Source organism: Zingiber officinale, chromosome 10A, assembly GCF_018446385.1.
Source record: "Zingiber officinale cultivar Zhangliang chromosome 10A, Zo_v1.1, whole genome shotgun sequence".
Lineage (NCBI taxonomy): Eukaryota > Viridiplantae > Streptophyta > Magnoliopsida > Zingiberales > Zingiberaceae > Zingiber > Zingiber officinale.
The window spans coordinates 94,532,182-94,559,021 of NC_056004.1; positions in this window are offsets into that span (position 1 = coordinate 94,532,182).

The following is a 26,840-nucleotide window of genomic DNA, read 5'->3' on the forward strand; positions in this document are numbered from 1 at the left end:
TAAATTTCGAGAGACGAGCCGGCGTCTATAAATCATCCGGCGGAAGATGCCCATAAAAGGGATGCAGTTGCCCCAGAAACTCGCCTTCAATATTGTTAGCGCGTCTCTATAAACCGCTCGGCCAAACACTCAAGGACTTGCCGGGATCTAGCGAGAATACGAGCCGGCGTCTATAAACCCTCCGAGCGGAAGATCGTCGAGCTCCGACGTTAAAAATCGAGAGACGAGCCGGCGTCTATAAACCCGCCGAGCGGAAGACCGTCGAGCTTCGACGTTAAAAATCGAGAGACGAGCCGGCGTCTATAAACCCTCCGAGCGGAAGACCGTCGAGCTCTGACGTTAAAAATAAAGAGACGAGCCGACGTCTATAAATCTTCCGAGCGGAAGACCGTCGAGCTCCGACGTTAAAAATCGAGAGACGAGCCGGCGTCTATAAACCCACCGAGCGGAAGACCGTCGAGCTCCGACGTTAAAAATCGAGAGACGGGCCGGCGTCTATAAATCTTCCGAGCGGAAGACCGTCGAGCTCGACGTTAAAAATCGAGAGACGAGCCGGCGTCTATAAACCCGCCGAGCGGAAGACCGTCGAGCTCCGACGTTAAAAATCGAGAGACGAGCCGGCATACGCGCTCCGACGAAAGACCGAGCCCGACGTTAAAAATCGAGACGAGCTGGCGTCTAAACGCGAGCGAAAGACCGTCGAGCTCCGACGTTAAAAATCGAGAGACGAGCCGGCGTCTATAAACCCGCCAAGCGGAAGACCGTCTAGCTCCGACGTTAAAAATCGAGAGACAAGCCGGCGTCTATAAACCCTCCGAGCGGAAGACCGTCGAGCTCCGACGTTAAAAATCGAAAGACGAGCCGGCGTCTATAAACCCGCCGAGCGGAAGACCGTTGAGCTCCGACGTTAAAAATCGAGAGACGAGCCGGCGTCTATAAACCCGCCGAGCGGAAGACCGTCGAGCTCCGACATTAAAAATCGAGAGACGAGCCGGCGTCTATAAACCCGCCGAGCGGAAGACCGTCGAGCTCCGACGTTAAAAATCGAGAGACGAGCCGGCGTCTATAAACCCTCCGAGTGGAAGACCGTCTAAATCCTCCGGACGAATAGCTTTCTGCAAGGTCTTACTCGATTGTAACGGCCTGCCCATGATCGGGCCTGCCTTAGGGGCGAGAAGGAAGACATCGTGCTGCCGAGCGGCTCCTTTATAAAATGTACTTGGATGCGAGAAAACTGAGACCGAGACGAAAGTTAAAGATTGGACGTGGTTCGAACAAACAAATAACAAAAGGAGATTATCCGTTTACGCCGAGCGGCGGACAGACAAAACTTATATTCGCCCCTAACGGCAAGCATACAAAAGATTGTACACTTGAGAGAAATTGCATAAGCTCCTCATTCACTATCATCGAAATTAAAGAGGGAGTCGGGGATGGAGCCCATCATAGCCGCCAGATCTTCGGGGGGAGGGGGGGGGGGGGGACGGACAGCTCGGCGGGTATGTGGCCTTTGGTCTTCAGATATTCCACTGCCACTTTGATCGCCTCCTCAAAAGTTAAGGATAGCTTGTCGCTAAACCTTTCGCCAAATTCATCCGAACGGACGAATGCTTTGCGCACCTCCGCCGACCGGCCAGGTTCCCCGTCCTGGTATTCTTTAAAAGTAGCTTTAGAAGCATCGAAGGCAGCTTGAAGATCTTTCAGAGCCCCTTCCGCTCTAGCCTGGTCGGCCGAACGACCCTCCTGTTTGGCGGATAATGAGGTTTCCAATTCTTTAACCCGCTGCTCTAACCCCCGGTTCTCTACCTTCATCATATCCATGTCGTCAATGGCTTTAAGCTTCCGGGTGGTAGCGGTCTTTATCTCCTTGTCCTGCTGCTTGACCAAAGCTTCGAGTCGAGCCACTTCACTCGTCAAGCCGGAAGACTTACCCCGTTCGGCTTCCAGCAACTTTTTGGCCTTCTCCAGAGCGGCCGTCGATTGTCTGCTTTCTCCCGCGGCTTTGAGCTTTTTCAGCTCGTCCTCCAGCTCGGCAAGTCGATTGCTGATGGCAATCTGCTCCACCCAGTTCTGCGAATGGATATGAACAAGTTAGAAACTCGATCCAAAATAACCAACAAAGCAAAAGAACATACCCCGGTCGCATGTTGTAAATTGCTGTCGCCGAGCTGACCAAGAGTCATCATGGAAATTCGGAGCCGAGCATCCTCCCAGGCTTTGGCAAGAGGACCCGTAAGGGTAATCTGCTGCTCGGGGACCACTGGCCGATCAGCAGCCGCCATGTATTCCTCCGACGGAAGACGCAGGATAGTCTTTATAAATCTCGGGCCGCTCGGATCACCCTGCGACGCAACGGCCTTACCGGACGGCTCACCGGTGGAGGAAGAAGGACGGTCGCCCAATCGCCTGAGACGCCGCATGGTTCGGGGAGTACTGGAGGGCGGCATTTCAGAGGTAGCCCTTGGAGAGCCGCGCTGTGTGGGGGTACTCTCTATAAAGACCGTCCCGGATAGAACTGGAGCTTCTTCGCCCCGCTCGGGATGCGGTTCATCAGATGGAGTTGGTTCCTTAGATGGAGTTGGTTGAGATGCGGGCTCTGGCCGTCTGCGCTTCTGAGTGGCCAGGGGAACGTCGTCGGCCGAACGGCCCTCTACCCCGACTTGAGTAGAAGGCTCTACATCGCCTGCAACCTCATCGAGAGAGGCAGAAGCGTCTAAGGCTTCGGAGGCACCCTGAGGCCCCTCATCTTCTCCGCCGGCCGGATCAGCTGAGGCCAAGTTCCGTTCGACGACCGCCTTATTCTTGGCCGCCTCTATCTCAGCGGCTCTCAGTTTCAGCTGCTCGGTAGCCTTGGCGCGCCACATGACTTCAGCTGCAGAAGCGAAGAATAAATCAGTTAGAACAAAAGAAACGGGAAGATAAGAGAACTTACTCATGCTGCAAGGCAGATCGGCTGGGATAGAAGACAAGCTGAACAGATGTAGTACTCCCGGAAGGAGCAGCTTGTCGATGTGATATCGCTGGCCGACTAGCCAGTCGGCTGCATGAAGGTAGGTCGGATCACCCCTGAATTTGCCGAGCTCCGGTTGCGTTGGCATCGCCGTCTGCCATTTGATGCGAAAAGCCGGTGGCTCAGGGAAACGCACGTAGAAAAAATGCTCCTTCCAATGTTTGTTGGAGCTCGACATGTTATCAAAAAGGAAGAAACCTATCCTAGATTATAAAACAAAAGTTCCCCACTCGGCTTGCTTGGGGTAGTAGAAGTAATGGAACAATTTGGGGTCTAACGGGATGTTGTTCAGTTTAAATAGAACTACCACCCCGCTCAGCAGCCTGATGGAATTCGGAACTAACTTGCCGAGCGGGATGCGGAAGTAGTTGCAAACTTGCAGGAAAAACTTATGGGGTGGAAAGCGTAGCCCGGCCATGAATTGGTCTCGGAAGAAAAGAACGGTGCGGGGCAGCGGTTCATGAGGCCGATCGGCGGGGGTGGCTAATACTATGTGGTGGTCAGAAGGGATGTCATAAGTCCGAGCGAGGCGCAGCGCGCCCTCCTCGTCAAACTGGCTCTCCATGGTCGTGTACCAAAGACCAGGAGCGCCGGCGGTCGGCTGTGAAGCGCTAGTCATGATCGAAAGACAAAAGAATGCAGGACCAAAAGGAAAACTTCGAACAAGGAATGAAGGGAAACCGACTGAATGAAACAATTAACAGAAAGAAGGAAATGTAGGGAGCGAGGAAAAGAGTCTTAAGAGCAAAAGGGATGATCGACTGGGGCCTGGGGGTGGCCGAAGAGTAGAGGGGCAAGGTCGCCGGAGAAGAAAAAGAGCAGAGGGGCGCTGGAGGTGGATGAAGCAACAATGCAGCGAGAAAGGAGTCGCGGGCTTTATATCGCCGCCCGCGAGCAGTCTCCACCGTCCGATCGAGGTCGTGAAGAACGAGACCATCATCCAGCCGTTCATTTCAAACGGCGGCTGTCCCATCGGAAGTAACATCACCGCCATACGCTGACAAAAGCATGATTGCCACGTGTCAGCAGGATACAGGGCGCATTTAATGAGCGCCCCTTACCATGCGCAGCGCACGTGATGGGCAGTAGAGCGAGGATTCTGCATGGATTCCAAGGGCATACAAGGCAAGGGCAAGACACCGCCGAACGGATGAGCATCCCTAAGCCTGGCCGAGCGGATTAATGTAGCGGTCGTTACTCAGTCAGATCGGCAGTCCAGTCAGTCGGACTTCGCCTCCTTCGACTAGACTTGAGGGGGAGGCAAGTGATTCGGCGGTTAGAATTGGGGACCCCCATTTTGAGGGGTCAACGCCACGTGGGAGTCAAAAGGCTAGGTGGTCAACCGGAGAAGGGCGGACCGGTCGGCCGACCGGAGAAGGATGGGCTTACCTGTCGGTCGGCCGATCGATGAATAGCCGATAGCGAAAGGCGCCCTGACAGGGGTCGAGGCTCCGGCGCTCGATTGAACAGTAACGAAGGGCCGAGCGGAAGTCATGCTCGGCCGAAAACATAAGGTAACATATTGCTAGCAGTCCCTACATAACACTTTACTGAAGATCTCCCCAAAATATCGATGCAGACGGAAGGCCGGACGTAATGTCGGTGCCGTCCGGCCTGGCGTAAGATGAGGGCCGGCCGGACGGACGGCCTGTCCAGCTGGCCAGACAGACACCCCGGCATGGGGAAGGGAGAGAAAGACAAGGAATATCTTTTGACAGCTGTCAAGTCCTATGACTAGGCATACTCCAAGTCTTGCTACGAGGTGTTCTACTGTCCCATCGAAGACGTGCCTGGACTGTAGCAGTATGTTGTTAGGTAAGCTTTCTGACAAACACATACCGAGGTATGGGCTAAGGACGCGTGTTTGCCTCGGTAGGTGTGTGTGAGCTCTTTCACCGCTCTATATAAGGAGCCTTATGCTTCGCCGGAGGTACGCGTATTGATATTTTTGGGGAGCCACCTCTTTACTGTTCGCTTGCCTGACTTGAGCGTCGGAGGGTCGCCGCCGGGAATCCCTTCCCGGCCCGACTTCTGTGCAGGTTCACCGGAGGTTCGTGCAACCCGACGGAGATCTACATCAACGACTCCGAGAGCGCCACGTGCCCAGCGTCCGTTGATTCAGCATTCGGACAGGATCAATACATATAACTGTATTTTGTGTTATCATCTACAAAAGTGATAAAGTACTTATCACACTTGTGTTTTGGATTAAGGTGGAATGCAGCTATGCTTTGTATGTTTATTAATCTACGTAACACATCGTAGTTAACATGTCCTAGTCTACCATGTCACAAACACAAAGACTCAATAACATTTTTATTTTGGGTCTAATGGCCATTACATTGAGCTTGAATAGCCCATCAAATACATAGTCTCTTCCTACAAACATTTCATTCTTGGACAATACAACTGATCTGTCCGACTCAAAAATAATGCGAAAGTCATTCTTGCTTAATAGTGATCTGGATAGTAGATTCTTCCGAATCTCTAGAACATACAACACATTGTTCAAAGTAAGGTCCTTGCCCGAGGTCATCTTCAGCACCACCTTTCCTTGGCCCATGATGTTTGAGGTTGTTGAGTTCCCCATGAACAATTTATCTCCAGTGACTTCTTTGAAGTTGTGGAGCAGCTCCTTGTTGCAACAAACATGTCTGGTGGCTCTAGTATCGATCCACCATTATTGCGGGTTTGAACTGATCAGGTTCAACTCAGAGACAACAGTGTAGAGGTCGTCCATTTCTAGTCCCTCATTCAAGATGGCCTCCTGCTTTTTCTTCGGCTTCCTGCACTCCGAAGATTTGTGACCCACTCGGTCACAGTTGAAGCACTTCCCAGATAACTTCCTTTTACTGATGCCTCCTCTGAGTCCCATCTTGGAAGACTTAGGGTTCTTCCGTTTCGAGCTTTGATCATGCTCGATCACGTTGGCTTTCACAGTAGCCTGAGAGAACAGTTTTCTCTCTAAACTCTTGTTGTCTTCTTCGTTGCGAAGTCGAACAATGAGTTCCTCCACATTCATCTCCTTCCGTTTATGCTTCAGGTAATTCTTGAAGTCCTTCCAGCTAGGAGGTAGTTTCTCAATGATAGCAGCCACCTGGAAGGTTTCACTCAGAACCATCCCTTCTGAGTGGATCTCGTGCATGATCACCTGAAGCTTCTGAACTTAACTGATCGCCGTCTTGGAGTCAACCATCTTGTAGTCCAGGAATCGGCCCATGATGAACTTCTTGGGCCCTACATCCTCCATCTTCAACTTCTTGTCCAAGGACTCTTACAACTCCTTAGCTGTTCTCTTCATGCTATACACAACATACAGCGAATTGGCAAGGCAGTTGACGGTCCTCGGTCAAGAACCGAGCTAGATATAGTATGGTCAGGTAGAAGAGCATCTTCTGCTGCCACCTCTTGAAGTTCGGTCCACTGAACACTCGTCGAGAGCTTCTGTTGCTTTCTCTAGCTTAGATCAATGACAGCGTAATGGTCGATTAATGACTATTACTCGCCAGAGTAGTGAAACACTCACCGTTTCATTCATTATCATTCGACCGTTTTGATTCTGCATTAATCTAGAATTTAATGCATCCGTTACACAGTAGTAAAATGTTGGTTGTTCCACTTGGGCAAATTTTGTCCCGACCAGTCCGGCATTCGGCGAGCGTAGGTCGTGCCCGCACACGAGTCAACATAATTCAGTGCAATCTGGGCCCTGAATTTGCACCCCCCTTGCGTACCCACGCGTGAGAGAGAGTCTCTCCCCATGCATTTGCTCACATCCTCAATACATGTGAATCAATATAAACTAATTTACATACCATAAAACTTTCAATATAGGACTAAAGTCTCATTCACAATGAAATTTCTCGTCTTTCATCTTTTCTCCATTCACACTTATTCAATGAGGTTTTTAATGAGAAGTCAACTTCATTTGATTCGAGGATTTTGATTTTACTGAATTATTTTAGTATGTACCATAAAAGTTTATATTAAATAAATAACAATTAAAGGTTTGCGTTGAATTATGGCCTAAAATCTTATTTACTTGTCAAATCACTTAAGCTTCACCAACTATGATTTCTTGAGTATTGATTTAAGACTTATAGTAACTGACTTGGTTCATTTTGTATAAAATTATGGAGTGTTAGTTTCATTTCATCCATTATTAATGAATATTATATTTCATATTGGTGGAGACTTTATTAATTTTAAATGGAAGGTCGCTATGCAGATGATACTGGAGAATTTAGTGTTGCTAATACAAACTATATATCCGTCTATATCAATGATATTGTAAAATGCAAGAATTATGATAGCCTAATTGGCATGATTACTGAAGTGATTGGCGATTTAAACTTAGAATAAAACATTATAGATGTTGATGATTACAAGATGGATGTCAATTCACATTCAAAAGATAGAATCACAAATGAGGGGCAAGAGTGATATTGAGAACTATGATGATAATATTCAGGTCAAACTAAAATTGGATTAATAGTTTGGAGACGTAAGAGAAAATACTAGTGATATCCTAGTAGACAAAAGATTCTTATATGGTGATCATATTGGATCTGCTATTTCTATTCAACCATTATAGTATATAATGGATGTCAATATTATTATTGTTGATTTAGTTTTCATGGATAGAAAAAGTGATAAAAAAATATCCGCTCGAAAGATCTTAAACCTATACAGGAATTCAATGTCAGCGATTATGTAGTTCTCATAGGAGTGAGCAATCGGTTAATAATGAAACCGATCGAACCATTTAAATTTAACAAATCATTTTTCTTCCTAATAGAACCAACCGAACTTTAGTAAAAAATTAAATAAATTGAAATAATAAAATATCGATTAAATCGGTCCAAAATCCAATTAACTGAACTTTTAATTAAATTGGATTAAGAAGGAAAGATGTATCACAAATTACTAAATTAAAAATTTTAAACTCTTGCTTCCTATTTGGCATAGTTAAATTCAGTTAAATTGGATTTTTAAAATCAAAATTGAACCAATTTGAACGAATTAATCGATATTTTACTATGAAAAAAAATAAAATTTCAAATTAACTGAACTTTTAACTTTAGCCGATCAATTTGTTTTAACAAACCTTTTACTTACCCCTAGTTTTGGTTATGTATTTGGCATAGTGAAAAAATCTTTTGATTTTGTTAATGATGAGCCATTTGTGAAACATTTGATCCTAAATCAATTTTAGACTGATTTAATTAATGCTTTATCAATTTGGTTTGTTTGGTTTTTTGCAAAAGTTCAGTTGATTTGATTAGGACAAAATGATCGATTTATTTAGTTAGGTCAAAAAACAATTGATTTGCTCTATTTCAATTTAAATGATTTGATCGATTAAACTATTAATCGATTGCTCACCCCTATCGAGAACTCTATAAACACCAACATTGAATTCTTTTATAAGTTTAAGATCATTAGTGCAGACATTTTTTATTACTTTTCTCATTCAAGCAAACTAAATCAATATTAATATTGACGTCCATAACATACCCTAATTGTTGAATTGAAATAACAGAAACAACATAATAACTATACAAGAACCTTATGTCTACTGCAATGATATCAATAGTATTTTATCTGTTATCTCCAAATCATTAATTCAATTTATTTTGACTTGCACATTATCATCAATATCACTCTTGCTGCCATCACCTATGATTCTGTCTTTTGAATGTGAATAGTCATTTGAATGTGAATTACCATCTATCTCATTGTTATCAGCATCTATAATGTTTTGCCAGGCTTAAATTTTCAATAGCTTCAATAGTGATACTGTCACGTTCCGCAAGTGTATGAAAATATCGCAAATAATATAAAAAATTATCGTATCCACAGGGACTGGAATAAACATTAGAAATATCTCAAAGCGAATTAACTAAACAACTAATCAATTGGTTTCAAATATTAAGGATGAAAAACAAATCTAAAATGAAAGATTAACAAACAAGAGTTTGGGGTTTGAGTTGTGATAAAGGGAGGTTCTAGGAGTTTTGATTTCTTTGTAAGATCTCTTGAATGTATATGGTTTACCAATTCTTATTTCTTAATTGTCTAATATTTGTAGAAGGTTGCTGGTTCTCTCTTGCAATAGATAACCGGCTTAGAACTGAAAAATGTACCTAAATGTGATCAATTAGATATGAACCTACGTTGTCCTTACACAGGATTGCACCTATTACTATGCTTCCCTCGGATATCAACATAGAAGTTCATAGCTTCTTAACCCATAAAGATACAAGGATTGAATCATAAAGTCTATCCTACCCTCTTGAATATTCTCATTTCCCCTTCAAAGTTATCCCTCAAACGTCCTTACACGGGCTTGCACCTGTCACGTGGATCCCTCGGAAAATCGAGTGAGAGTTAATCTCTACAAAGTCTATAAGATATCCAAACAATCAATCAAGAATGAGAATTAAGCCCTAATCACAATTAATCATTAAAGATCCAATCGATACAAACTAGGCAACATCATAGAAATAAAGAAATGACAAATCCACAAGAGTTTACATCAATTTATCTCACAAATACTCCCTCCATCCTAGAACAAAAAGATCTACTCCATAAAACGAAGAAAGAAAACCAAAGATAAGAAGATTACAAGCATTTCTTCAATCCCAATCCAAGAAGAGGAGAGAAAGAAAACTTATCTACAATATAGCTCCATCTTCGGATCCAATCCTCGCTCCCGGAGTCGAAGTCGCCAAGATCTCCCTTTAGATCACCCAAAAATCCTCCCAAGAATGGGAGGAATCCACCAAATCTTGCTTTCTCCCAAAGGGGAGAAGATCCCCTTTCAAATCTTCAAAGAGGCTTTAAATAGAGGGGGGCTTTCGGGTGCCACACGACCCCGAAGCATGGCCGTGTGAGGTTCACACGGCCAGAGCCTTTCCCCTCTCTGCCATCCATACACGGTCGTGTGGTGTACGCGACAGTGGATAACTCCCATCAAGACCTCCAAGCATGACCGTGAAGATCCACACGGCTTGGACTGCCCCAGCTTCTGGAAACCTGGCACGACCGTGTGGTGCACATGACCATAACACTTTTAAGCACTGGGAACCCTGCACGGCCGTGTGATGCACACGGCCAGGGCCTTCTTGGTCTCTGGAAACCTTACACGGCCATGTAGATCCACACGACCATGTAAGGATTGAACTCTGATTTGCTTCAAAACTTGGCACTACCGTGTGAGGTTCACACGGCCAGGCCAAGTTCCTTGTCTGTTTCTCCTGGTTGTCCACACGGCCAGAGCACTCCACCCAGGCAGGGCCGTGTGTGGCACACGGCCAAGTGCTTTCTCCAATGCTTAGCTCATAAGTTTGTCCAAGAATGTAGAATCTTCACTAAATTCGACTCCTGTATACAAAAAATGTACAAAAAGCAGATCTCGGAACAAAAATAGTAAATATGCTAAAAGAAAAGCTGGAAGTATAAAAATGCATAGATTAAGCAAGCTCAAAGTATATAAATGTGCGTCAAAACATGCATAAAAGTATATAAAATCTACGCACATCACGCCCTCAGACTTAAACTTTTTCTTGTCCTCAAGCAAAATGCTGTAATCTAAATTCATATGTTCTACAATGCATTCATAAACCCTAATGTACTTTCCTAACTCTATCAAAGAGTTCCAATAACAAGCATAATCATGGAAACAAATCAAGTATGACTCAAGCTTAAGTATCCTGTGCACAATGTAAAAGTAACTCAAAAATCCTTCAAGTTTCAATCTATGTCCTAGTCAAGTCCTCATCAAATTTGAATTCCTAATGTTTCCGGTGAGAGACAAGTAACCAGTGATAGACACTTACTTGCCACTCACTTGGTTCATATTTCTCAACCAATCCAAGGTCTCAAAGGTGTGCTCAATCTCAAGAGAAGCTAAGCAGTTATTTCTCCAGTAACCTAACTCGGTCTCAAAGGGGTGACTTGCTAGATTCCACTCACGACAACTGTTTTTTATATTCCTTATTTTTTACTTTTTTTTTCATTGCTTTTCTTTTTCAATTTTTTTCATAAGTATTTGCATTGGGCAAATCTTATTTCACAAGTGTACTTTTAGCACAAATGTTGGAATATTTTGATTTTTTCCAAATGAGCTTGCATGAGTTGAGCCTCATCCAGTAACCAAAATGAAGTTTGAAAAATCACCATGGAAACCAAGTACTAAGCAAACAAGATGAATCATGACTATTTCGATGATATCAACCATTCAAGCATCAAGTCAAAGTGTAGTGAAAGTAAGATTCTTAAGGTCAAGCCAAGACTAAAACTCATCTCCATATGATTCTTAGCTTATTTCATGCTACCCAAGATAGAGAAAATAAGTACATAAAGCTTACTACTAGCATCATTTATAACATCATGAATCTAGATAATGAACGTGCTAACATTTTATCTTGAAGACAAGAAAGCATAAAAGTGAAGATTGATGTTCTCAAGATGTTTGCCAAAATTATTTCAAAAGATAATCAAATGACTATCAAAACAAACACTCAAGCAAGACAATCAAAATAGAATGCAAAACAAAAACTACACATGCAGAAAACAAGAAAACAATCAAAAACTGAAACAAAAAGAAATCAGGTTTAACACCCCCCCAGACTCAAACTTTTCATCGTCCCGATGAAATCAATATGGTGGAGGTGGAGGTAGATCAGGAAATTCAGGCAGAATAAAAGGGAAATAATCCATAAACCACCTTACTTCATTTCTAACAAACATATGATACTCGAAAAGTTTGTCAACATCATCTTGGAAAAACCTCATATACCCCCGAAAATCTTCATTAAATTCAAAATGGGTCCTATAGGAATTCATAAATTGAGAAATCTTTTCACACAATTCCCTCTCACTCCTAAAACAATCTTGTAACTTTTTAAATTGTTCCTCTTCCATGTGTTCCTTACTTGTAAGGAATTCATTAATCGAGTCTAAATCATTATGAATATTGTTCAAAACAGAGTGAAATTCTTGAAAAATAAAACTATGAACATCTTGACTAGCCTTGGGAACATTCCTTGGAGTAAAAGATGACAATGTTCTAGGTTGTTGCCTAGCTAATTTCAAACACCAATTTTCTTTATCATGGATGGTAGTAAGATCATGATTTGACAATTTCAAAGGAAAACCATTTTTAATAATTAGACTGAATCCATGTTCTTCACACTTAATCATTTTAATTGCTAAACATGAATCTAAATCCAATCCACAAGAATTTTCAACCATTTCCAATTCACTTAAATCACACCCTAATACTAAAGCCACTTGAGTAAGTAATCCTCCTAGAACAATAAGTGTAGTAGAATATGATTTTCCTAATTTCACCAAATGTTTAAGAAAGAAATAACCAAAATTAATTGGTGCATTTTCAACCATTGCCCATAAGCAATACAAATCCATAAGTCTTACCGACCCCTCTTTATCTTCTCTTCCAAATATGGTATTTTTCATGACTAAATAAGCATATTTAAAAATCGGGTTAATAATGTGAAGAGCTCTGGAATTATGAGGGTTAAAAATGTGATTGTTCAGAAATGTGTTACCAAAAACGTGAATTTTCAAACTGAGGTAAAATTGTACACAAATCATTCTAAGGCAACTCATAACAAGTGTTAAAATCGCTTAATGTCCATTCATAATCATCATTAAACAACCGAAAACTTAGTTTACCCCCACCTTGAACATTATCAACTACTATAGAACTTAAAAATTCAAAAACAATTCTAGGGTAGGTAGGGTATTTCATATTCATTAAACCATTCCAACCTATTCTTTCAAATAACCAATTCAAATCATCCCTAAACCCTAGAGTTTCCAAAATTACTTCATCAATAAACTTAGAGCTCACAAGAGGACGTTTACATAAAGAAGTATATCTAAGTTGTTGCTCTTCACTAGAGAAAATGATATCAAAGTTATTAGAGATACCTTTAAAACAAGAGTTCCTCCCTTTTATTGCAACCATCTTCTCTTTTCCTTTTCCCGTGGATGAAGTCTCCTTAATCACATTTGTCATGAAGAAACGATTCAATTTTCTCAGGAAGAATGAGAAAGAAAAGCTAGAAGAAGTAGTTTGAAACCTTAGAAATAGAAAAATGAGAAAAGAGGATAAAGAAGAGGATGTGCGGCGGTACACGGCCGTGTACCGCCCACACCCTTTTCCCTAACCCTTTTAGAGGGTATAGACTGGGCCGTGTTTCATTACACGGCCTTATTCACGCCTCATCACACGGCTGTGTCTAAGATACGACCATACCCATCTTCTTTTCTGGAATTCTTCACACGGCCATGTCTGGGACACGACCACAACTTCCTTCTTCTCGGCTTTTCTCACACGGCCGTGTCTGGAACACGGCCGAAGAACTCTCCTTCTCTGGATTCTTCACACGGCCGTGTCTGGAACATGGCCATGCTCCCTTCCTTCTCTACAGACTCCACACGACCGTGTCTGGTAGACACGGCCAGATCCTTTTCCTTCACTGCTTTATTTGCTTGGTCGTGTACAACACACGACCATGCCCTGTTTTATTCCATTTGATGTTTATTCTCCTAATCCACTTCTCCAATACTTCCATGCCCATGAAGAAGTCATGGTCAGCTCATAGAAGTAGATTTTAACCTGAAAACAAAACAGAAACAAACTAAAACACAACAATGAATTTATACTAACTAAAAGAATCAATCTGGAGGACGAGGTTCAGAAAAATACAACCTTTGTACCTCTTCTAATTCCATACCATGAATATATTTTTTCAAGCGTTGACCATTTACCTTAATTATCCCAAGCTCTTTTTTCCAAATATCTACAGCCCCAAAAGGATAAACCTTCTTTACCTCAAATGGACCCGTCCACCTTGACTTAAGCTTCCCTGGAAAAAGCTTTAATTTTGAGTTGAACAACAAAACTAAATCTCCTACATTAAAATCTTTACGAAGAATGTGCTGATCATGTCATTTCTTCGTCCTTTCCTTGTAAGATTTAGCACGCTCATATGCATCCATCCTTAATTCATCAAGCTCATTTAACTGAAGCTTCCTTTTCTCCCCTGCTTCCTTTAAATCCATGTTCAAATTTGCAATTGCCCAATAAGCCTTATGTTCTAGCTCAACTGGAAGATGGAAAGCCTTTCCATAAACTAACCGGAATGGAGTCATTCCAATAGGAGTTTTATAGGCAGTACGATATGTCCATAAAACATCATCTAATTTTAGTGCCCAATCCTTTCTTGAGGTGGATACGGTCTTCTCTAATATGGATTTAATCTCCCGGTTAGATATCTCTGCTTGACCATTAGTTTGAGGATGATAAGGTGTTGCTACTTTATGCTTCACTCCATATTTTCTGAGTAAATTTTCAAATTGTTTTTCTATGAAGTGTGATCCTCCATCACTAATGGCCGCCTTAGGCACCCCAAATCTTGGAAAGATTATACTCCTAAATAATTTGATAACTGTTTTCGCATCGCTCGTAGGAGATACTACAGCTTCTACCCATTTGGACACATAATCCACCGCCACAAGAATAAACCTATTCCCATATGAAAGAGGGAAAGGTCCCATGAAATCTATTCCCCATACATCAAATAGCTCAACCTCAAGAATGTAATTTAACATCGTTTCATTCCTCTTAGTTATATTCCCAGTTCTCTGACACTGATCACAAGACTGAACAAACATCTTAGCATCTTTGAATAAGGTTGGCCAATAAAATCCTGCTTGAAAAATTTTTGTAATCGTTTTTGAACTACCCAAATGTCCTCCATAAGATGAAGAATGACAATGAAATAGGATATCCCTAACTTCTTCTTCAGGCACACATCTTCGATAAATCACATCATTACACTTCTTATATAGGAGAGGTTCATCCCAAACATAATTCTTAACTTATGAAAAAAACTTTTTCTTTTGTTGATAAGAGAAATTCGGGGGTAACACTCCACTAGCAAGGAAATTCACAAAATCTGCATACCAAGGTGTTTTAACACTTGATAAAGCTAATAAGTGTTCATCCGGAAAAATATCATCAATAGGTAAATCAAAATCTATTTCTTTTTCTGAATTTTGAGATATTCTGGATAAATGATCAGCTACTACATTTTCAGCTCCTTTCTTATCCCTAATCTCAAGGTTGAATTCTTGTAGTAATAAAATCCATCTGATGAGCCTAGGTTTAGCATCTTTCTTTCTCAGTAAATACCGGATAGCCGCATGATCAGTATATACAATTACTCTTGAACCCACTAGATAAGATCTAAATTTATCAATAGCGAATACCACCGCTAGGAGTTCTTTCTCTGTAGTAGAATAGTTTACTTGGGCTGCGTCAAGTGTTTTACTTGCATAATGGATTGCATGTAAAAGCTTATTTCTTCTTTGTCCTAAAACTGCTCCTACAGCAAAGTCACTAGCATCACACATTATTTCAAAAGGAAGATCCCAATCTGGGGCTTGAATAACTGGAGCTGTTGTAAGAGCACTCTTTGTTTTGTTGAAAGCTTCAGTGCATTCACTATCAAAACAAAACTCAACATCTTTAATCAATAGATTAGTTAATGGCTTGGAAATCATTGAGAAGTCCTTAATAAAACGTCTATAAAAACCAGCATGCCCTAAAAGACTCCTAACTCCTTTTACATTGATGGGTGGAGGTAATTTCTCTATTACTTCTACTTTTGCTTGATCTACTTCAATACCATGCTCTGAAATTTTACTATTCCTTATTTAACCATGAAATGACATTTTTCCCAATTTAACACTAGATTTGTATCTTCACATCTTTGAAGAACAGTAGAAAGGTTTGACAAACAAGAATTAAGGTCATTTCCGTAAACTGAAAAATCATTCATGAATACTTCTATAATTTTTTCTATTAAATCTGAAAAAATTACCATAATACATCTCTGAAAAGTGGCTGGAGCATTACAAAGCCCAAACGGCATCCGACGATAAGCAAAAGTGTCATAGGGACAAGTAAAAGTAGTCTTCTCCTGATCTTGAGGATGAATTGAAATTTGGAAAAATCCTGAATATCCATCCAAGTAACAAAAGTATGAGTATTTAGCTAATCTTTCAAGCATTTCATCAATAAATGGTAGAGGGAAATGATCCTTCCTAGTTTCTTTATTCAACTTCCGATAATCAATGCACATTCGTCATCCTGTCACTGTACGTGTTGAAATTAGCTTATCATCTTCATTCTTGATAACAGTCATTCCCCCTTTCTTTGGAACCACATGAACTGGACTTACCCATTCACTATCCGAAATTAGGTAAATGATCCCTGCATCAAGAAGTTTAAGTACTTCCTTCTTTACCACCTCTTTTAAGTTTGGATTTAATCTCCTTTGATGATCAATTGAATTCGTGTACTCCTCTTCAAGTAAGATTCTGTGCATACAGAGAGAAGGACTAATCCCTTTTATATCATCAATCGTATATCCAATTGCCTTTCTATGCAGCTTTAATTCCTCTATCAGTATCTTTGTTTCAAATTCATTTAGATGAGCATTAATTATAACTGGATAAGTAGAATTTGGCCCAATAAATTCATATTTAAGATTTGGTGGTAATGGTTTAAGTTCAAGTTGAGGTGGTACTATTTCTGGTAAAGCTGGCTCTTGTTCTATCAACTTAATCTCCTCCTTAACCAATCTCTCTTCTAAATACTCTTCATTTTCTGAAAACAGATCTTCCTCTCTATAATCACAAAGGCATTCCTCTTTTTCTGTTGAAAATGCTTTTTCATCAAATATTTTTGATAATGATTCACAGCACTAAGGGAATAATGATTGAAAATCATTTTGATTCAAAATAAGACCTTTTTCACCATTCTCCTTTTCTCCAATAATATCAACTATTAGGAATGAGTTATCTTGCTCTGACCAATCATTGGAATTTTGTGTAATTCTGCAAACTATCTCGTAGGCCTCTTCTAAACTCTTTTTCATAAATGATCCTCCAGATGTTATATCTAGTTGATTTTTATTTGAGAAAGAAAGCTCAACATAAAACAAATGCATTATTAACCAGTTCTCAATTCCATGATGTGGACATAATTGCAAAAGGGAAGAATATCTTTCCCAAGCTTGATATAATTCTTCTCCATCTAATTGCTTGAAATTCAAAATTTGACTTCTCAAATAAGTAGTCTTCTTTGGAGGGAAATATCTGTCCAGGAATCTTTGCTCTAACTCATCCCATGTTTTAATACTTTGAGATTTTAGAGAATTATACCATCTTTTTGCAGCATCCTTCAGACTAAAAGGAAAAAACAAGTAGTTGTATAACATCAGATGGAACCTCTTCATATTTCAGAGTATAACAATATCTATAAAACTCCATCAAGTGTGAATAAGGGTTCTCAATCTCCAATCCTCCAAACTGAGTTTTCTGAACCATTGAAACAAAAGATGGTTTGAGTATAAAATTTCTTGCTTGTATATTAGGGTAGACAATTGGTCCCAATTCTTTTGCGGACCTTGGAGCTCCATAATCCCCTAATGACCTGCACACCATGTTTAAATCATACAAGAAAAAAAAACAATTACGAAGACAAAATTCTAAAGATTATTTTTCAACTATACAAATGAAAAGAAATAGAAATGTTATGTTTAGTCTAACTCAATTGATAATCTCCAATGTTATAGCGCAGTCCCCGGCAACGACGCCAAAAACTTGTCACGTTCCGCAAGTGTACGAAAATGTCGCAAATAATATAAAAGATTATCGTATCCACAGGGACTGGAATAAGCACTAGAAATATCTCAAAGCGAATTAGCTAAACAACTAATCAATTGGTTTCAAATACTAAGGATGAAAAACAAATCTAAAATGAAAGATTAACAAACAAGAGTTTGGGGTTTGAGTTATGATAAAGGGAGGTTCTAGGAGTTTTGGTTTATTTGTAAGATCTCTTGAATGTATATGGTTTACCAATTATTATTTCTCAATTGTCTAATATTTGTAGAAGGTTGTCGGTTCTCTCTTGCAATAGATAACTAACTTAGGACTGAAAAATGTACCTAAATGTGATCAATTAGATATGAACCTATGTTGTCCTTACATAGGATTGCACCTATTACTATGCTTCCCTCAGATATCAACATAGAAGTTCATAACTTCTTAACCCATAAAGATACAAGGATTGAATCATAAAGTCTATCCTACCCTCTTGAATATTCTCATTTTCCCTTCAAGGTTTTCCCTCAAACGTCCTTACACGGGCTTGCACCTGTCACGTGGATCCCTCGGAAAATCGAGTGAGTTAATCTCTACAAAATCTATAAGATATCCAAACAATCAATCAAGAATGAGAAGTAAGCCCTAATCACAATTAATCATTAAAGATCCAATCGATACAAACTAGGCAACATCATAGAAATAAAGAAATGGCAAATCCACAAGAGTTTACATCAATTTATCTCACAAATACTCCCTCCATCCTAGAACAAAAAGATCTACTCCATAAAACAAAGAAAGAAAACCAAAGATAAGAAGATTACAAGCATTTCTTCAATCCCAATCCAAGAAGAGGAGAGAAAGAAAACTTATCTACAATATAGCTCCATCTTCGGATCCAATCCTCGCTCCCGGAGTCGAATTCGCCAAGATCTCCCTTTAGATCACCCAAAAATCCTCCCAAGAATGAGAGGAATCCACCAAATCTTGCTTTCTCCCAAAGGGGAGAAGATTCCCTTTCAAATCTTCAAAGAGGCTTTAAATAGAGGGGGGCTTTCGGGCGCCACATGGCCCCGAGGCATGGCCGTGTGAGGTTCACACGGCCAGAGCCTTTCCCCTCTCTGCCAACCATACACGGTCGTGTGGTGTACACGGCTGTGGACAACTCCCATCAAGACCTCCAAGCACGGTCGTGTAGATCCACATGGTCTGGACTGCCCTAGCTTCTGGAAACCTGGCACGACCGTGTGGTGTACACGGCCAAAACACTTTTAAGCACTGGGAACCTGTACGACCGTGTGATGCACACGGCCAGGGCCTTCTTGGTCTCTGGAAACCTTACACGGCCATGTAGATCCACACAACCATGTAAGGATTGAACTCTGATTTGCTTCAAAACTTGGCACAGCCGTGTGAGGTTCACACGGCCAGGCCAAGTTCCTTGTCTGTTTCTCCTGGTTGCCCACACGGCCAGAGCACTCCACCCAGGCAGGGCCGTGTGTGGCACACGACCAAGTGCTTTCTCCAATGCTTAGCTCATAAGTTTGTCCAAGAATGTAAAATCTTCACCAAATTCGACTCCTGTGTACAAAAAATGCACAAAAAGCAGATCTCGGAACAAAAATAGTAAATATGCTAAAAGAAAAGCTGGAAGTATAAAAATGCATAGATCAAACAAGCTCAATGTATGTAAATGTACGTCAAAACATACATAAAAATATATAAATCTACGGACATCAGATACGAAATAGGCCTTCATACTTCTTTATTTTACAACATCTTGATGTGCTGGATATATCTTTTGTATTAGCAATACTAAATTCCCTAGTATCATCTAAATAACCACCTTCCATTTAAAATTAATAAAGTCTATACAAACATGAAATATAATATTCATTAATAATTGGTGAAATGAAACCAACACTGCATAATTTTATATAAAATGATCAAAGTTAGCTACTGTTTTCTACTATGGGTATTAAATCAACACTCAACTAATCAGTGTGGAAGGTAAAAAAAAATAGATGTGGAAGGTAAAAAAAATTTGTTTATAATTGTGTTCCAGTTTTGTTGATATATTAATTATAATGCAATTTAAGGGTGGAAGGAATTTGGTTATTAAGGTACAGTAAAAATGGAATATTCTCGAGAAGAACTCCCTGGAAAGTCAATATGACTGAATTAGTATTCTTGTTCATATAGGCCTTAACTCTACTTATCCTTTGTTGGAGCAAAAGGTGGGAACCGCCCACCCCAGCGGCCCCCTGCGCCCGGCCCCACAGGTGTGCAGGAGGAGGTAAATCAGGGTGAATGCTGGGTTGGAGGTTGACGGGGGTTCGAGGCATTTAGACCAGCAGACGGGGATATTATCCCTCATTGCAACTGGTGACACTCGAACCTTCGACCAATTGGAGCAACGTCCCGCCAACCTACCAACTGATCCAGCCCCTGGGGTTTAGGGTTTAGGGTTTAAACCCTTAACTCTACTTATCCTTTGTGTACATATACTCTGTGGTCAGCTTATAAATCAATTCTGTGATTTATCTTTTTTTCAAATAATCTAGAAACGATCTACACTCAGGATTAACGAAATCATCAGAGTTGTTTACATATGCTATTTTATGTTCAAATGGTCGAGCACCATATGGATGTAATGGGAATTGTAATATAGTTGGAGCAAGTGGAACCTCAATGATGACATATTCTTTTTTAATTTTTAGCTTTATTATCCTCAAATCCCACTAGTAACTATACTATTTTTATTATTTATTCAAATATTATTATTCAATTCACTATGACTTATTCTAAACTAACCAAAAATTAATCCTATTCAATAACTTCCAATTTGGGTAGGTTATTAAATTATATAACTTTTATGGTATGGCTTCTTCAGTCTTCCAATTTACTTTTGAGAAAAAAATTAATCATAACTAATTAGGTATGGGACTAGCCATTCTAATCTTTGAGTGAGATCACCAAGGGTAAGAAAAGAATATGGGAAAGGGATAAAGTTTCTATTTTAGAAGTATAAAGTTGTAATGTATTTAGTACGTTTAATTAGGAGTAAGTAAAATTTTGATTTAATCTAATAACTGATGACTAAACTGGATTAATTCAGAGATTCAGTCTATTTGAAAGTTTAATTTTTATTTTTTAAAAAATATTGGATATGTTGATTAAATCGGTTTGGTTTCCTTTATAAATTTTAAAAATCAATTAAACCGATCAAACTATTTTTATTAAATAATAAAAATTTTAAAAATATTAAGATTTTTTATTTTTTAATAAATTGATTAAATTTTTAGTAAAAGGCTTAATATTTTTATTTTAAAAAACAATTCATTTTATTACTCACGGAATTAATTGATTTTTTTATCTAGTTCTATTTTAATAACAAATACTCATCAGTTTAGTTGATTGAAAAAAAAAATAGTTAGTTCAATTTTAATTCGATTTAGTTTAAACTTTAGGATTTAGAATTTAGGGTGGAGTTATTACAAATCAAGCATCATCACTAACTTAACTAGAACATGTTAAAATTCTAAATCAAATGGAATATGTTAAAACCTTAAACCCTGATCTTTTAACTCAGAATTCGGTAATACACCTCTAGTCTACGCTATCTACATCTCCTAAACTGATTCATCGCTCCCCAAGAGGAATGGGACAACATGGTCTAATGTGTTTAGATAGATAGGATAAGTTAGTGTTGATACTTGATTTGTAATAATCCTACCCTAAACCTAAACCAAATCCGCAGCAATAAAGTTATAATAGACTAATTGTAGAATTTATCATATAAGGAAGTATAGAACATATGCCCCCATGGGCTTGGTGCAATGGTAAGTGAACGGATAAATTTTCTAAGCAAAGAGAGTTTGATCCCTACGTAGCGTAAATAAAATGTCTATAGTGCTTGAATCACTCATGGTGGTAGGTCATCCCTATGGTCTATCTGTGCTTCCCGAATTTATCCGAAAGTAAGTAAGAAATTTTCGTAGGGTCGGATCAATCATCTCTGAAAAATACCTAAACATCCGTGTGTGTATTTATTTTTTAAAGTATATATAGAATTTAGGAGCTAACACAAATTAGAAGTTTATTATATTTGATATTATTTTAAAAAATTAATGTTTGTTAGGATGTCTATTCTATCCAAAATAAATCAAATGAAATTGAATTTCTTGTTAGTGTGTGTACTTATATGTCAAGACACTCTTTATGTATTTTGTGGATAATTATTTAATAAAGACAAGAATTTATCATTAATTATTTATTTTTCTGTACGTATATGATTAATGATAAAATCCCACAGATTAATGGGTATATTAATCTGAAAATAGTCCTTAATCGGATAGATATCTAGAGGGAACATGAATATCTTGATCAACGCTGAGTATGACTAGGTCGAGATAGACCGGAGGGATGGATATCCAAGTTGTACTTGGGGGTGCCTTGAGCTTAGAGGTACACTGAACATGACCCGATTAAAAGGAGACCACATATTAAGCATCATTGGTTATTCCTCTTATGAACGAGTGTAACTAATCTTTTGACTTAAGACCTTCATTTATTCTATGCATAGAGTTATGTGCTTTGACGTCGTTAAAAGCAGTCTTTAATCGAATTGTGATTGATACGGTAATTGAGTGTATGACAAAACGTAGAGAGAATAGTGTTGAGTCAATAGAGGATTCATCGCTCTCTTGGATTAGGAGTTAACATCCTGGCTGCTTGATAGAGATATTAGTCACTCAAAATCCATGGCCATGAGAGGAACAATTTATCATTCAAGAGGAGTCTCTTATATCTTAGAAATCAAGTAAAACAATTAATTTGGTAATGATGCATAATGTACCGAATTAATTGGGATGTAGGCTTAGATAATGAAGAGATTGAATTACACAGTAATTGGTTCATAGTGGTTTACAGTTTATGACTAATATTAATTTTATCGCGTTGGGTGGCTAAAAACTGTTGCTAGACAGTTACCTTAGTCTGTGTATGAATTTACATTGTCTTCATGTATAAAACCTAGAGGGTCGCACGCATAGCACGTAGACATGAATAATGGTATCAGAAGCTAGTTGAGATTGAGATCAAATATGGATTTATTTGATACAAAGAAGAGAGAATTCGAATAACCATAATCATGATGATTAATGTAGAATTCGAAGAGTCATCATAATGAAGGTTATAAATGAAGAATTTATGGAGCCTATTGATAGATCGTTTGGAGCGATAGAGGGGGGGGGGGTGAATATCGCGCGTTTAAAACTTTTTCTTTTAACCTTTTGAAATCAAAGTCGTGCAGCGGAAATAAGAAAGAGACACAATTCGGTTACTTCGTTCGGAGCCTAGCTCGACTCCTACTCGAAGGCACGCGGTCCTTGACCGCACAGATGGGCAAAGCACTATAATCCTTCTTTCCGAAATCCTCGGAAAGAAGTGAATCATACAATGGAGCAAGATAGTAACACACTACTATCTTGCTTTAAAAGAAATTACAATGCAAGCTTTAATTAAAATATACCGACAACGAGATTGTAGATGGAGCTTAGGTCGGCCCTTTAGGATGCAGTAGCTTGCTGAGCTGATGAAGACGAGTTGTTCACAGAGCAGGAATTTTTGATCAGAAAGTTCTCTATGGCCTCTGACTTCGAGCCTCAATTTATAGGTATGATGGATGTTCGGTCGACCGAACCAGCTCCGATCCCTTCTAGCTGGAGTCTGATGCTGGCTCGATAATCTGCATTAACTGGACTTCAATGGTTCGGTCGACCAATCCCTCTGTTCGGTCGACCGAACAGGCTCCTTCCCTGTTCGTCGAGATTTGTTGTGATCTGTATTTACTGCGCCTTTAATATTGATGGTTCGGTCGACCGATCCTCGGGTTCGGTCGACCGATCAGTGTATTTTTCCTTCTGCATCTGATCGTTGCTGATTAAACTGATCTGTGCTGAGTCATCTTGGTTCGGTCGACCGATCCTCTGGTTCAGTCGATCGATCCGGCCAAACCTGCAACACAGTATTAAGCAAAGTATCCCTGCAACACAAAGGTTAGCACAGTAATATATAATGCATGAGTATGACAGTTAGGATTGTCTTGATCTCAACTTGGAAACCTTCCCGGTTTCTTTAGTTGGATCAGCTACCTTAGGTTGTTCCCTTTAGGAACCCGACCTCACTGTCGCTCTTCCAGTTGCATACCTCAACTTACCTGCCAAACAAGATCCTCCAAACATGTTTGGTCTTTAGTCTGCTCAGTGTCTGATCGCCTGATCCACTAAAACTTTTCCTGCAATACCATATTAGCCAACAGCAATAATAGTAATACAGAAAATAATGATAAACCTAAACCTAGATTTACCGAGATCCATTGGTCCGGTCGACCAGAAACCATCCGATCAACCTTGCTTGGAGTTCACTCTTCCAAGACTTCTCGTTACCTAAGGTTACCACCCCCTAGGGTTTTCTCCACTTGGCTTCACTCACCAAGACTCAGTATTCGGCTACCCAGGGATCAAGTCCTCCATATCTATCCACCTGGCTTCCACGACATACCGAGATTTCCCTTACCTAGCCTTCAACTAGGACTCAATATTCGGCTACCCAGGGATCAAGTCCTCCAGACTTATCCGCCTGGCTTCCACGATATACCGAGATTTTCCTCTCCTTGCCTAGCCTACAACTAGGACTTCCCTTGATCAATCTCCATACTTAAACAACTTAAGCATACTTAAACATATTTGTCTGACATTAAAACCTTGGAGGTCGATTGCACCAACAATCTCCCCCTTTTTGATGTTTGACAAATATGTTTAAGTTAGGTTAATTCAAAAAGATTTAGATTTCTAATTTAAACCCTTATTCTCCCCCTTTTGTCACACAACAAAAAGAACCCTTTATAAACGGCTTTAATTGTCAAGGATTCCTAAGTTTGCACCAACAATGATGGAATACTTTTAACTATTGTCAGGATATGCCTAAGGTATTCCCTCACCCATTTGATGTATAATAGAGTTTTCAAAAATGAGTCATAGAGATTTTGAAAAAGCCTTATTCCATTAAAAAAATTGAGTAAATTTTGTAGTATCTTTTTCAAAATAATTTTGAAGAATGCACTAAGTAAAATCTCTCAAGAATATGTTTCAAAAAGTATTCCAAGACATAAAGTATTTTTGTAAAAACATGATATAGAAGTTTTAATGCTTGCAAAAAATTCTTAGAATTTATTTCAAAAATACTTTTCTTATGCACTAAGTATTTATTTTTTTTATTTGCAAAGAATATTTCAAAGTATGAAACATAAAGTTGTAGAGGAATTTTTAAAGTATTTTTCAAGCTATGATTTTTCAAAAAGTATGAGTTTGAAAAATATGATTTTGAAAAGATAATGCTTGAAGAATAATTTTGTAAAAGTAATAATTTTTGTTAAAAAAATTGATTAAGAGATTTTAAGATTAAAAAAGTTTTATCAAGAAATTTTCAAAGAGTGTTTTGAAACATTTTTCAAAATATGCTTTCAGAAAATATGTCCTTCAATCAAGTCTCTCCCCCTTAACTAGACACTATTTTTAGATATCCTTGTTACCCACAAGGAAGACTTTTCTATGTGTGTCTAAGGGTCACGATTAACTTAAGGTTCTAAAGACTTAGGCAGTGAATAATAATAATTTATATATATAATACACCCAATCAATCATCAATCAAAATTTGAAAATAATTCTTAAGAAAATAGATATATAAGTTTTCAAAACATGTTTAAAATAATTTTAAATTTTAATTCTCTTATCATCTCACCCATTCTAAATTTTCAAGTATGGTAATCCTATAATTGTGTGAGATGGCTTTATTGATTTTGAATTTGGTGAAACTTTGATTATTGTAAGTTAAATAGATGGTAACATTTATTTTGTGAATTAATTGAGTTAATGTTTAGTTTAGAAATTGTAAAGTTATTAAGTGGATTTGGCTAAGAATTGGTTTTAATAGCTATGGTTATAGGTTGATTGATTTAAACATAATTTAAAATTAGTTTCAATTTAATTTAGTATTATTATTAATTAGAGTAAGAATTAATTTTAATTATTGATTAAAGTTTCATTATTAATAGTTACGAATTAATTGATTATGAATTATTATTAATTTCTTAGGAATTAGGTAAAGATTTTAGGATTAGTTTTAAAATTTTAATTTTGTTTAAGGTTAAAGTACTTTATTTGTTGATTAAAGTTAAGATTTCAAGGTGAGATTAATTAAGTTTTAAAATAATTTATTAATTATTTAAGGTTACTTATTTTAGGTTAAATTATTATTAATTATTTATTTGTTGTTTTTAAAATAATTAAGTTTTAAAATAAGTTTAATTAAGTTTTAAAATAATTAATTTTTAAAATAATTAAGTTTTAAAATAATTTTAATTAAGTTTTTAAAATAATTAAGTTTTAAATTAAGTTTTTTAAAATAATTAAGTTTTAAAATAAGTTTAAAATAATTTTAATTAAGTTTTAAAATAATTTTAATTAAGTTTTTAAAATAAATTTAATTGAATTTTAAAATAATTTTAATTAAGTTTTTAAAAATAATTTTAATTAAGTTTTAAAATAATTTTAATTAAGTTTTAAAATAATTTTAATTAAGTTTTAAAATAATTTTAATTAAGTTTTTAAAATAATTTTAATTAAGTTTTTAAAATAATTTAATTATTTTTTTAAAATAATTTTAATTGAGTTTTAAAATAATTTTAATTACGTTTTAAAATAATTTTAATTAATTTTTTTATAAAAAAAAATTTTAATTGAGTTTTAAAATAATTTTAATTAAGTTTTAAAATAATTTTAATTAAGTTTTAAAATAATTTTAATTAAGTTTTTAAAATAATTTTAATTAAGTTTTTAAAATAATTTTAATTATTTTTTAAAAAATAATTTTAATTGAGTTTTAAAATAATTTTAATTAAGTTTTAAAATAATTTTAATTAAGTTTTAAAATAATTTTAATTAAGTTTTAAAATAATTTTAATTACGTTTTAAAATAATTTTAATTAAGTTTTTTTTAAAAAATAATTTTAATTGAGTTTTAAAATAATTTTAATTAAGTTTTAAAATAATTTTAATTA